Source organism: Rhodnius prolixus, unplaced genomic scaffold (assembly GCF_049639745.1).
Source record: "Rhodnius prolixus isolate KJV_2025 unplaced genomic scaffold, Rpr scaffold_1, whole genome shotgun sequence".
In the NCBI taxonomy this organism is placed as follows: Eukaryota; Metazoa; Arthropoda; class Insecta; order Hemiptera; family Reduviidae; genus Rhodnius; species Rhodnius prolixus.
The window spans coordinates 56,794,883-56,807,062 of record NW_027411581.1 but is presented as its reverse complement, the minus strand read 5'-3'; positions in this window follow the sequence as shown (position 1 = coordinate 56,807,062).

Here is a 12,180-nt window from a genome sequence, read left to right as displayed (position 1 = left end):
TATATATATAAAAAAAAGAAGGCGACTATTACAGTATCTTAAAGAGAAAAGTTCACCTGTTTGGTTGTCAAGGTGATGGGAAACAAAAGAGTGCTGTGCGATTGGATAGCAGTGACTCTTGGGTAATATCGTGAGGGAGCAAGGTCTTCTCTTCAAATATTAGTTCTATTAGTTTTATTTAATATTTAAAATTTTATTCTATTTATTGATCATAACATTTTTAAGAACGCGAAGCTTTTTTTTTTATTGCTTGAACATTTCTGCCATTCTCACTTTAACTCAATGACAGTTTTAACTCAGACAGAATGAGCAATGAGATTCTTCAGCAGAAAAATAGCATTACTTTCACCTTCACAAGTTGAACGTAATCTTATGTTAGTCCGGTATGAGTCAAGTAAGTTTCATTGTGGGGGACAATCTTTGTGAACTGTACTCTACCTCAAAATAATTATATTTAGAAAACTTAGTAATTTTGAAATCTCAATAACCGTTCATCAACTTCTTCTTATTTTTCCACTCAGTTTCTTTTCACCTTTTAGTTTTATTTGTTCTAATTTTTAATTCATTAAAATTAAGACAACATGACAGTAAGCATTCTGAAGTCTCTCCCCAATAACCACCGTTTTAAGTTGAAAAAGGCCTTCCAAAAATCATTTCTGTTTTAAAAGTGGTTACGTCAACAGTACTGGCTAATATCGAAGTCGATATCTATACAACAAACTGATGAAATCACCTCTGCTGATGGCTGAAAGTTCCGGAACCGGTCAGAGGTGCCATCAAAACATTCGTACTTTGATAAAATCAAAGATAATTTCGGTTGGCTTTATTTTCTTGCCTCTATTTGGAGATTTTATTATATTAACACCTTCTTACCTCTCTCAAGAGCAATAATTTGATTTGCTTAATTTGAGTTGTCACCTGAATACCTACACGTTTCGAACTCTGATTAGGTAAAAGTGATTAGCATTTCTTTTTCCGTTATTAACTGTCAAAGTATTCAATTCAAATCATATTATTCTGAAGAGTTTATAACCTTCCAGGATGACGAAGTTAATGTCTAAGTTTCAGCATATGTAGACGACTTAAACCTTTACATTGAAAAAAAAAAAAAATTCTCTAAGTCGACCTGGAGAATTGAATAAAGAATTGAACTAAGAGGTTCCTGTTGTAATGGACCACTGGGACTGATACATTGCATGTAGCTTAGAACAGAAGATTTAGTAGAGTTTCTGTGAAGATAAAGTATTTCAAGCAAGTAGGAATAAAAAAAAAAAAGGCAGAGCTCGACTGAGACAGCTGAGGTGAGTGAGGAAACAGCGGTGAAGCTGGAGAGATGATGGACCTTGGCTGAAGATAGTGACAGATGGGGACGTTCTCTTTGGGAGATCAGGGCCCAGCTCCCGGAGATGTAAGGATTTATATTTCTTTCTATTTTTAATCATAATTAGTCTTTTACTACACTTTGCCTAACCTGGCAACCCATATTATTAATACTACATGGCTTTTTTTACAGTAATTCTTTGTGCAAACTTAGTCCAGAAATGTATCTTACATATCCAGCCATTTCCTGTTCAGATATTGTCAGCATCAGTTGTAGAATTCTTAAAAAGATAAGATTGAGGTACTTTAATGCACAGTCCTTAACGGAAGAGAAAATGCTGAGGTATTTGAATGATGCAAATTGGGCGGTGTTGGCTGACATTATAAGAGGCGCTCTAGCCTATCTATTTTTGGTTAGGCACTTCAATTACTAATTGGTGGTTGGATTAATGATGATGTAAAATAAACATAATTTTAAAAGGGAAAAATTCTTTACTTTTTTATTATTTTAATTTCGTTGTTTAATTATTTACAGTTTTATTGTACAGTTTTCAGTTCAATGTAAAAAAAATATACATCCTTATTTGAAATTAGCACTCCTGACAGACAGCCAATGGCTATGTCAGCTATTACTTTTTGTAAACTATCTATGGTGTGAATAAAAGTTTATCTATCTATCTATCTATCTATTGTCAGCAATAGATTTATTTTTTACGATTTCCTTCAACATAGGTACTTTTTTTGGCCACAAAACAAATTTGTTGGATTCGAATGCACAAAGATGAGACGCTAAATCGTATTTAAAAACAAAAACAAAAAGAAACAGCTGATGAAGAAAAGAGTATAATTAGAATAGAATAGAAGAGGAAAAAAGAAGTGACTCGTACGACAGACGTTAACTGGACAGCAGGAGATGAGCGAGGTGAAGGTAGTACAGATTGAAAGGTCCTGGACAAGGACATTTGCTAGCTGGCCAGGTTAAATGAGAGGAACTTGGTTTAGAACACGATCTCCATACTGAATTTGCCAGAGGAGCCACAGCGTAGAGGAGCTGCTAACAATGAGAACCTGAAGAGAGAGAGTTGAAGAGCAGGACTTCTTATAGGTCATGATCAACTTTGCTATGAATTACTTTCACCCCCTTCAAACCGACCAACTAAAAGCCACAGACTGACACACGAGAACACCGATCACAAATTAACATTAATCTATCCATTAGAATTATTTAACTCAGACCGGATATCAAATAGGATCTTTAAAAATAGAAGTTTTTTCTTCTCTTTCTTTTTTTTAACAAAGCCGATCGTGTTTTGTTTTTAATATTTATTGCTTCTATTTGTGTTGGTATTATCCGATCTACATCCTGGTTTATGAAGATTATTATTGCTGTTGTCGTCAGCATCTACATCAATATAATTTGCTACCACAAAATTACACAGAACTCCCATTATTTATGAGTTAGAGGAATATTAAAAATTAATACTCATTCTTTTTCTTTTTCTTATGAATCCTATTAAAAATAAAATTTGCGAAGCTATGGTTAAGAGCAAATTAAAAAGTTAAAAAGAATGGAAAGTAATACGAGTTACTGCACGGTAAAAAGAAGTAAAATCATGTAGGAACATAGGAACATAGGAACATAGGAACATAGGAACATAGGAACATAATGTCTCTATTAATGTTCCAAATTTTATAGTTCCATATTACTTCAATGAATGATGAGGGAAACGTAACGTAATAATTTAGCAGACACAATGCTTTAAAGAAATTACCCCCTTGAGTCGTTTTCGGGTAAATTGCCGAAAAATTGCCGATTAATTTGGTGAAGTGGCAATTCCTATTTATCAATTCTATTTACTAATTTCTTTCAAGCACTTCCTGGAACAAATATACATTTCCGGAGTTACTTAATTTCGATAATTTTATAATCGAACATTTGCTTTTAAAAACAAAAAATTACACCCACACCTAATGACCTCAACACATGCAATTCCAATGAAAACTCGATTTCAGCAATCGAACAGGAAGTTATAAGTTACCATAAGTAACTGAAAGTAAAAAAAAAAAAGACAACCCCCAAAAACAATTCTAAAGACGTTCAGTATGCCTGTCAATGAATTGCAACTTGGTAACAAGTAGAGTATAAGCTCCTCAACCACCTAAGAAGCGCACACCTCTTTATAAATATGTTAACACAAAAATACATAAAATACCAAAGACATCTTTCAAAACGAACAAACTATCACTTTAACATTTGACAGACGATTGAGAAATTTATTAAACCTAATCATTAGAAGTTCTCCTTGAATGACCTTGAATAATTTATTATATATATATATATATATATATATATATATATATATATAAAAATCTAAGATTTCAAAATATTACTAAATTTATGTTCATCGTGTATTAAGTAATATTTTGTATATGATGAATTATTGGTTTGAAAATATGTCTACATTTCTTTGCAAAAATATGTTCAAATGTAATTCCTTAACATGTTTGGAATTATAAACGAATTGAAGGGAGAAAGAATATAGTGCTCTTAAAAGAAGTATAAGCTTAACTTAGGCATTTAATGTTGAATGTACACTAATTAAAATAAGGCGCCACGGTAGGCGAGCGGTTAGAGCCGAGATCTGCAAAGCTAATATGTATTGTTGGTTTAGTGGGTTCGATTCCCGGTCTTAGGCCTTGGATTTTATTTAATGGTTAATAAAAGAAATTTACAGTAAAGTATGTTTGCTAGTCGCCTCCATCCACGACACCTAATTGGTAGTTGGACGTTAAGCCCCGCCTGAAAAAATAGGCGATTACTTTACATTTTTTCTTACTTTTACTTTACTAATTAAAGTAGTTTTCCTATAATAAAATATTGCTTAGAAAACTATGCTGCTCAGCATAATGTTTACATCACCATAAAGTATAAATATCATTTATGGAAGGTGCCTCAATCAGCAGCAATGAAAAACATCGTTGATTTTAATCTATTAAGTTCTGTCCGGATTGAATTTTCATAGAAAATCAGCGGTAGATGTTTCCCAAACTCAATTCTGATCGACTCCTGTCTGAATCAGTTGAAGCGAAGGGAAATAGCACATAATGGCGATAAGGCAGAAGCTCTTCTTACTATACAGCGAAGTTTAACTTCTGACTTAACTGGTTACTTCTGCCCGGTGTACTGTTGACCTGAACGTTTCAATTATATGACTTACAGAAGATTCAGATGTATTTATGAGTACTTATTTATAATTTTTTTTTTAACTAAATCATAATTTTCGCTAAATAAATATGAAAACTAGTTTTCAATCAATCAATTCAATCAATTTTTTAATAAAATCAATTGATTACATTTCTCTATTTTAGGTAAAATTAAAAACAAAACAAAACAAAATCCCCTAATACGTCTAACTTCAGTTGGTCGATTGCAATTGTCCCATTTTCAAAGTAAATACATCTATAAATGTGTGTATACAATTTCCAAGACAAGTGATAGCAAATTTACAACTCTTAGTCGAGTACCGTTATATGGAAACGGTATTAAAAGGATGTGCAACGAGGAAAGTTCACAGGCTATAAATTTCATACTAGTTAATATTGAGTAGTCAGATAGTATCTCCTTTGAGTATCTCCTTTTTCATAAACAAATAGAAAAATCTGCTACAGCCACTAGACTTGACCACAGCACAATCTATCGGAGTAATTCATACTATCAACACTATATAGTTGCATTATAAACTTGGATAATACATATTTCTGTATTTTATTTTGGTCACAAACTATCTGTTTTGTTGAGATAAATTTAAAAGAACAAAGTGAAGTAATGCCTATTTTATCACGCAGACTTCAAAGTACAATTACCAAATTAGGTGACGTGGACGGAGGCGGGGATAACAAACATACGTTACTGTAATTTTCTTTTAATAAATAAGGCCTAGACCGGAAAACAAATAGAAAGTACGTGATTACAACTCTGAACGTAAATCTGCTTCTTAAAAATCAACTCAAACTAAACCTTTCTTCAAAAAAACAAAAATTCTCGGTGCGCCACGGGGTTGGTGTAATGGATGGTTATTTCCCAGTTTTAAAGAAGGGTTCAATGGCATTGCACAGAAGTCTAGTAGTCAAGACCACACGACAGAAACCTAAACGACAGAAACCTCACTTAAAACCACAGGAAGAATGCTTCAAATAAAAATAACAAGCATTTGGGTAATTAAATAGTACACGAAGGTTTCGAAAATGAATGTTTTCTGCAGCTGTTTTTCCATAGAAATAAAAAAATCTCACAAATGAACTAAGTGAATTTCTACTCCTGCTAAACAGCAAATTTTTCTCGAACATAGAATTCCATGATTTAAACAATCAGGGTACTACCTGATCTAATCAGAATTACAGTATTATTTAATGTTCTGTGTAAACAACAATAATAATAATAATAGGCGCCAGGCGCTAATGACCATAGTCGCCGATGCGCCGGAAAAAAAAAGAATAATAGGCGCCACGGTAGCCGAGCAGTTACTCGCCTTTAACTAATATGGGTAAAGCTAATATGGGTTCGATTCCCGGTCTTAGGCCTTGGACTTTATTTAATGGTTAATAAAAAGAAATTTATAGTAAAGTATGTTTGCTAATCGCCTCCGTCCACGACACCTAATTGGTAGTTGGATGTAAAGCCCGCCTGAAAAAAGTGGCATTACTTTACTTTTACTTTACTTTAATAATAATAATAAATTCGGCAGGAAATGCACTGAGAAGGCTCCGGGTATCAACAACTTCAAATAGTAATGCACCTTAAATTATATATACAAAACAAAAAAATAAAGATGTGGCATGAAGCTACATCCGAAAACAATGTAAAGTGACTGATATAAACGTAAAAGAAGATATTATCTTCGTATCGCCCCCAAAATATGGGGTGAACCGTTACAACATCTTCCCCGCTTGTTACGCCACTACGCGGCCCTAGCCTGTAAGTTGGAGTCTTAACATAAACTTGATACACTCCTAATATGGCAAAACGTCATCATACTGTGAGAACAGCTTCAATAAACGTGATGAATGAGAGAGAGAGAAGATGAATGAGTCAATTTTTGTGTAAATGGATTCCATTTTGTTTTCCATTAAAAAAAATACTCAAACCATCGCAGGCTTGAATACTGTCCAAAAATTATTAGGAAAATTTTTTAATATTAAAAAAAAAAATTAAGTTGGCGAGAAATATATCTGGAGAAAAATTACGGCATCAGAAGCTTGAATAATTAATGCGATAATCGACATGTAGTTAGAGTAATGAGATTGAACTAGCTGATAAAACAGAGGAGTTAATAAAAAACAGAAAGTATTTAACAGAAAGAGAAGATTAAAATCAAGATGGACAGAAACTGCAAGAAAAGGCAGTCTCAAACCTGGGAATCATCAATTTTAGGATAAGAGCACTTAAACCGAGAAACTAGAGAATACTTACACGTTAGGCAGAGCAGACCAAAACTTTCTAGTGAGATGCAGAGATAGAACTGATTCTAACAGATGCTATTAATTAAATTATATTAAGACTTAAAAAAATAGAAGGTGAATGGGATGAATATTTCAAAGATCGGTTGGGAAAAAAAACAAAACAGATTACAGTAAGAGGGAAGAAGAATGTAATACTAAGTTACTTGAAGTGTGAATTCGAATTAAGAAAGAGGAGAGAAAATAGCAACAAACAACTCATCTAGGCCTAATTTGAAAAGAATTATGCAAAACTTGATTCAAATTTCATAGAATAATTAGCTCTCGAAATATTTTGAGATTTATTTTTAATAAACCTTTTAATAAAGTCATTAAAATATTTAGCAACAATTATAAAGCGCTGCAAAAATTAATTTTAAAGTTGATTTTCAAAAATATAGATCAGTGCAGCCCTGAAGCTGCAATGCTAATAACTTTTTAGTAATTGTGCAATCATATTTAAGAACTATTAAAATGATATAATTAAAGATATAACAAGGATATTTAAGCAGATTTCTTCTAAGCAAGGATTAAGTTTTTGAAAATAAATTTTGTTTTCACAAATCTATCAAATTAATTAAAACTATTTAGAATTACTTAAAAAAATAATGTTCATTTCTTACCAATCATCAGCAACTGCAAATTGTTAAGTAACAATTGAAGTATCATTTTTAAAGTATAATTTTAAAAGTACAATAATTATTTTAAATAAGTACAAAGTTACAAAGATAAAGGTTACTAAGATTGCCCCTAGATGGCTCGCATATTGCAATGGGAGGGGCAAATTTCTAATATTTGTAAGAGTTTCAGGAGGTTATAATTATTTACAACAGTGAAGAAGTCTAAGTCAGTGTCAGTTTTACGATAATTTCCTAAGTTGTGATTCTGTAATTTACGTCCGTGTTTGAAAATTGCAACCAGAAATTACATAATTAAGCAATCTAAGAATAGTATACCGCTAATAATACTCTAAATACCTAAAGCTTGTATAAAACAGAAGCCATCGCTTAATATGCACAGGTAAAAAAACAATTGCATATTACGATGTTTATTTTCTTCGTAATAAAAGTGTATTAAGTAAATTATTGGTATTAATATAATTGCTTCCTAGCAAGTTTATCGACCTTTCGCTACCGAATAATTTGTCGATAATAATTTATGATATAGCCTAAATAATTGATAGTGTTTAGTGTTTAGCTTTGAGGTTTGACTGTTAAGAAACACAATAATCTTAATAGGCTATTCTGGGTTGAAAAAAAAATTTGGTGGCCTTGAATTACATTTCATTTATGTGTATCATAGATAACTTGCATAAAACATGATCTTGTACTAACTCGTTACTTAAAGAAGATACTCTTAAAACCTCACTTTTTACTGTAGTAAGTCAGAATCATTTTGGTCGTTTTTTTGATGCTGAAAACAATCCTTGGTAAGTACAATTTTCAGTTTCCAAAAAATACATTTTTCTTTAAAATATTCTTTTGATAATTTGCAGATATTATTTCACTACAGATAATATTTCTGTTCCTTTTATATATTTGGTGTTTCTGAGTGTGCTATTCACTATGATTTCTGATCTAGCAATTTATTTAATGGTTAATGTGAGAATTTAATAGTTAAGTACGTTTGCTGGTCGTTTCCGTCTATGACACCTCATTCAGTTGCTGGACGTAAAAGCTCGTCTGAAAAAATATAGGCATTACTTTACTTTTTCCTCTACTTATCAAGTAATTTTTCCAGTCCAGTATTTACTAAACTGGATATCACGCAAAACCTCCATTATTTCTTTAAACAATATTATTAACAACAGTCAACAAAAGCAGGAGTTGGTACATGATACATAATAAATTATTACCTGACAAAGAGCTAATAAAATACAGCCATCAAAAATTTGTTAACATAGTATTTTTATCAATGAAAATGATTTATTTTCATCACTTCCAAAGTACCATTTACCATATTTTATTTTTTGTACAATAGTGAATTATTGTGCACTATTTATTGTGGTAACTATAAGAAGCAAGAAAAAGAGGATGTGTTTTCAATTTAGATGAACTGGTAAAGAGAATTTAAAGGTCTTTTTTCTTGGCATTTAAGGTTAATGGAGAGGTAAATTTTATGGTTTTATGGACAAATATCTTCTTCTTTTTTTAGTATGTCTATGACGGGACAAAAAAGATTCTGCAATGATGGAAATACATACTCAAAAATTGAGTTAATTTACCGGTAAACAGTGATCATCTAAAACTCAGCTGGCTTCTGTCTAACACTGTCCGCCTGTCTGTCAGAAAACATGGCGAGTTAGGAATCAGTGCACCCCTAGTCTTGTGATTAGTTTTTAGATCTTAAGAAGAAGGAGAAAATCAATTTATTATTCTGGGACTATTGTTCCCTAAGAATAAATACATGTGCAGTTGCAGGCCCTATTAGTTTGGCCTAATTTTCAAATATTTATATACAAAAATTAAGTATTTACAAAAATGAAAAATTAAAATTAATAAAATAAAATAATACAATTATAGTTTCGGAGAAAGCTGGTTAGAAAGAAGATAATTGAACAGAAGAGATTTAAAGATGGAAAGGGTAGGAGTATGACGGACTAATGATGGTAAAGAGTTCCAGAAAGAGGTAGCCCGCATTAGGAAGGATTTGTCGAAGGATGAAGTACGGTGTGAGGGAATAGAGATCAGAGGAACGAGATCTAGTATTACAGGAATGGATCGAGAATTTGAACTTGAAGAGTTGGTAAATATAAGATGGTCTTTGAGATTGGAATAGGAATGAAGCCAAAAAATACTGACGGCGTTAGGCAGGAAAAAGCCACTTCTACTCATCAAAGCAAAGTAAGATCATTTCATTAATTTGAGGTAATCTTAGAATGGATCCTGACATTAAAGGGAGCTGCTAGACTGCCGGAATGAGCAATTAGCATATAACTAAGCGAGGAAGGAACCATTTTATGTGATACAGCTAAGCGTCTAGCTGTGGAAAGGCAAGAGTTGGGTGGACCTTTAAAACAGCAGCTTGTCAAATAACCTGCATCAGTATCAGAAATATGACACTAAGGTTCATCTTTAAAGAATTGGAAGCCGATAATCAGGGCTGCGTTCTCTGCTGTTGTCAAATGGCAGAAGGTCCATTTTCTTGGGTGTGAAGCACTATGCGGCTTAAATATTACTACTTTTCGACGAGTTCTTAGCAAGAGCAAAGTTATGTTTGGTTACCCTCAGTTAATGACGCAGGGGTTCGGAGAAATGTGCTTTGCTAATAGGTTACAATGTCTTCAATATACATATAAAGAGAATCGTGAACTTAGCACTCCCATGTCACTAATAAAACTTCTCTCTCTTTCCTCTCGAAGAAGAAGGAAGTAAGGACAGAACTGGGAGACAATAATTCAAAAAAAGTATTATTATTTGGTTGAATGGTGGCCTACTCGGGAAAGATCTGACCTGTACTGGCGGCACTGTATCAGACACAGTGTACTATATAGTTTTGAAAATAGAGATATCGTGGACTAGATGTCAGCTGTAAATATAGTCTTCTACTTCTAGAATATAGTGGATAGCAAGAGGGTGGTGGGTGGAGGCCATTGAGACAGAGCGTGCGAGCGACCATAGCAACTTCAAACCTCTTTCTCACTTTTACACCATCGAGGAGCTTTCGTTGAACGTTTGTCATGTCGCTAATGGACCAATCGACGGTTAAAATGTACTTTTTGTTTCGTGAAGCAGAAAAAAGGCCATAGTTATGTACGTTATTGCGCCAATATTTCATTTATTGCATTGCTTTTTGTTTCGTTTTCTACTCTTTTATATATATTTATAATCTGGTGATTGACTTTTGTAATTTTATGCTTTATGTCTTTATTACTATTTTATTTAGTTAGATGTTCTATTTATTATGTTATAAAGAGGCTTACCAGTTTCCAAAATATATAAATAATTAAAAATGAAATAAATCTAATACATCATATTGGCTAAAAAGTGACACGTTTTGCAACTTGTAGAGCCATGAAATGTCAAAACAAATCAATCTCTAATATTGGTACAATTAACATATTAACGAGGATTGGCCCTATGTTTTAACTTTTTATAGGAAAAGAGGGTAAAAATGTCAAAGTTAGGTTTATTCGAAGTTACGCTTTATCGTGCAGTTTTTGACAATCAATCCTTATACAACTGTCCTTCCGGAGAATAAAAAAAGAAGATGAAGAGATAATAAAAACACAAGCAACTTTGGCCTTTGCCAAGAAATCTTATCAAAAAACTATTAATTTGAAAAATTACAAATTTTTTTTTTTAAACTTTTAAATCAAGTAAAGTAATCGCCTATTTCTTCAGGCAGGCTTTACGTCCAACTACCAAATTAGGTGTCGTGGACGAAAGCGACTTGCAAACATACTTTACTGTAAATTTCTCATATTAAACATTAAATAAAATCCAAGGCCTAAGACCGGGAATCGAACCCACTAAACCAACAATACATCTTAGCTTTGCGGGTCTAGCCTATAACCACTCGGCTACCGTGGCGCCTTTTAAATTAATTATAATGCAAAATTTTAATTTAATAATAAATTCAGCCTTCAAAATATCCAGCCGACTATTTCAGTCTTAAAAATATAGTAAGCAATACTCAAGGGATTAGTCTAATCTAGAGATATTGCCCAACTTCTGTAGTTCCTAGGTTCTTCATAAATGTAGGTGCTATCCAGTCTGCGTCTAATCCAGTCGAGTGTGAATACTCTCAACTACCAGTGGATTTCATAAGAAGGAAATCAAGGTCTTTGCGCAGCTTATATCTTGTAAATACTGTTTTTATTTGTCAAATTGCAGTCTTATTAGCCTCAGCCCATACGGGAGAGACACGCGTAAATCATAGCATATGTACAGGAGTCTAGAACATTGTGGTTTTAGAGAACAATAAATTATAGCCCTCTTTGAATGTAAAAGAAAACAATTTACAAGTCCAGCTGTCCAGGATGAGTGCATAGGTTGCAGTTACAGGACAATCTTAAACATATTTACATAATAAAGAATTACAGGCTGTTTATTTAAGGCAGCGAATACACTGGGTTAATAAAGTTGAAAATATCGATAAGCTAAATATCGTTAAAGTTTTTAATAACTATAATATTGTCCGCCGAATACTGAAGATATTTAATGATAAATACTTATGCCTAGACATTGACTAATCAATTAATACTTGCGCAAGCTTCTCATTATCTCAATCTTAATTACACACTGAACATCCAACATTAGGGAAGCGCTAACCATGGTGGAATGACTTTCACTAAGGAAGTAGTGTTTTTAAATGATAATAAAATTTATTCTCAAAACCCTTTTTCACTCTGGTAGTAACCTC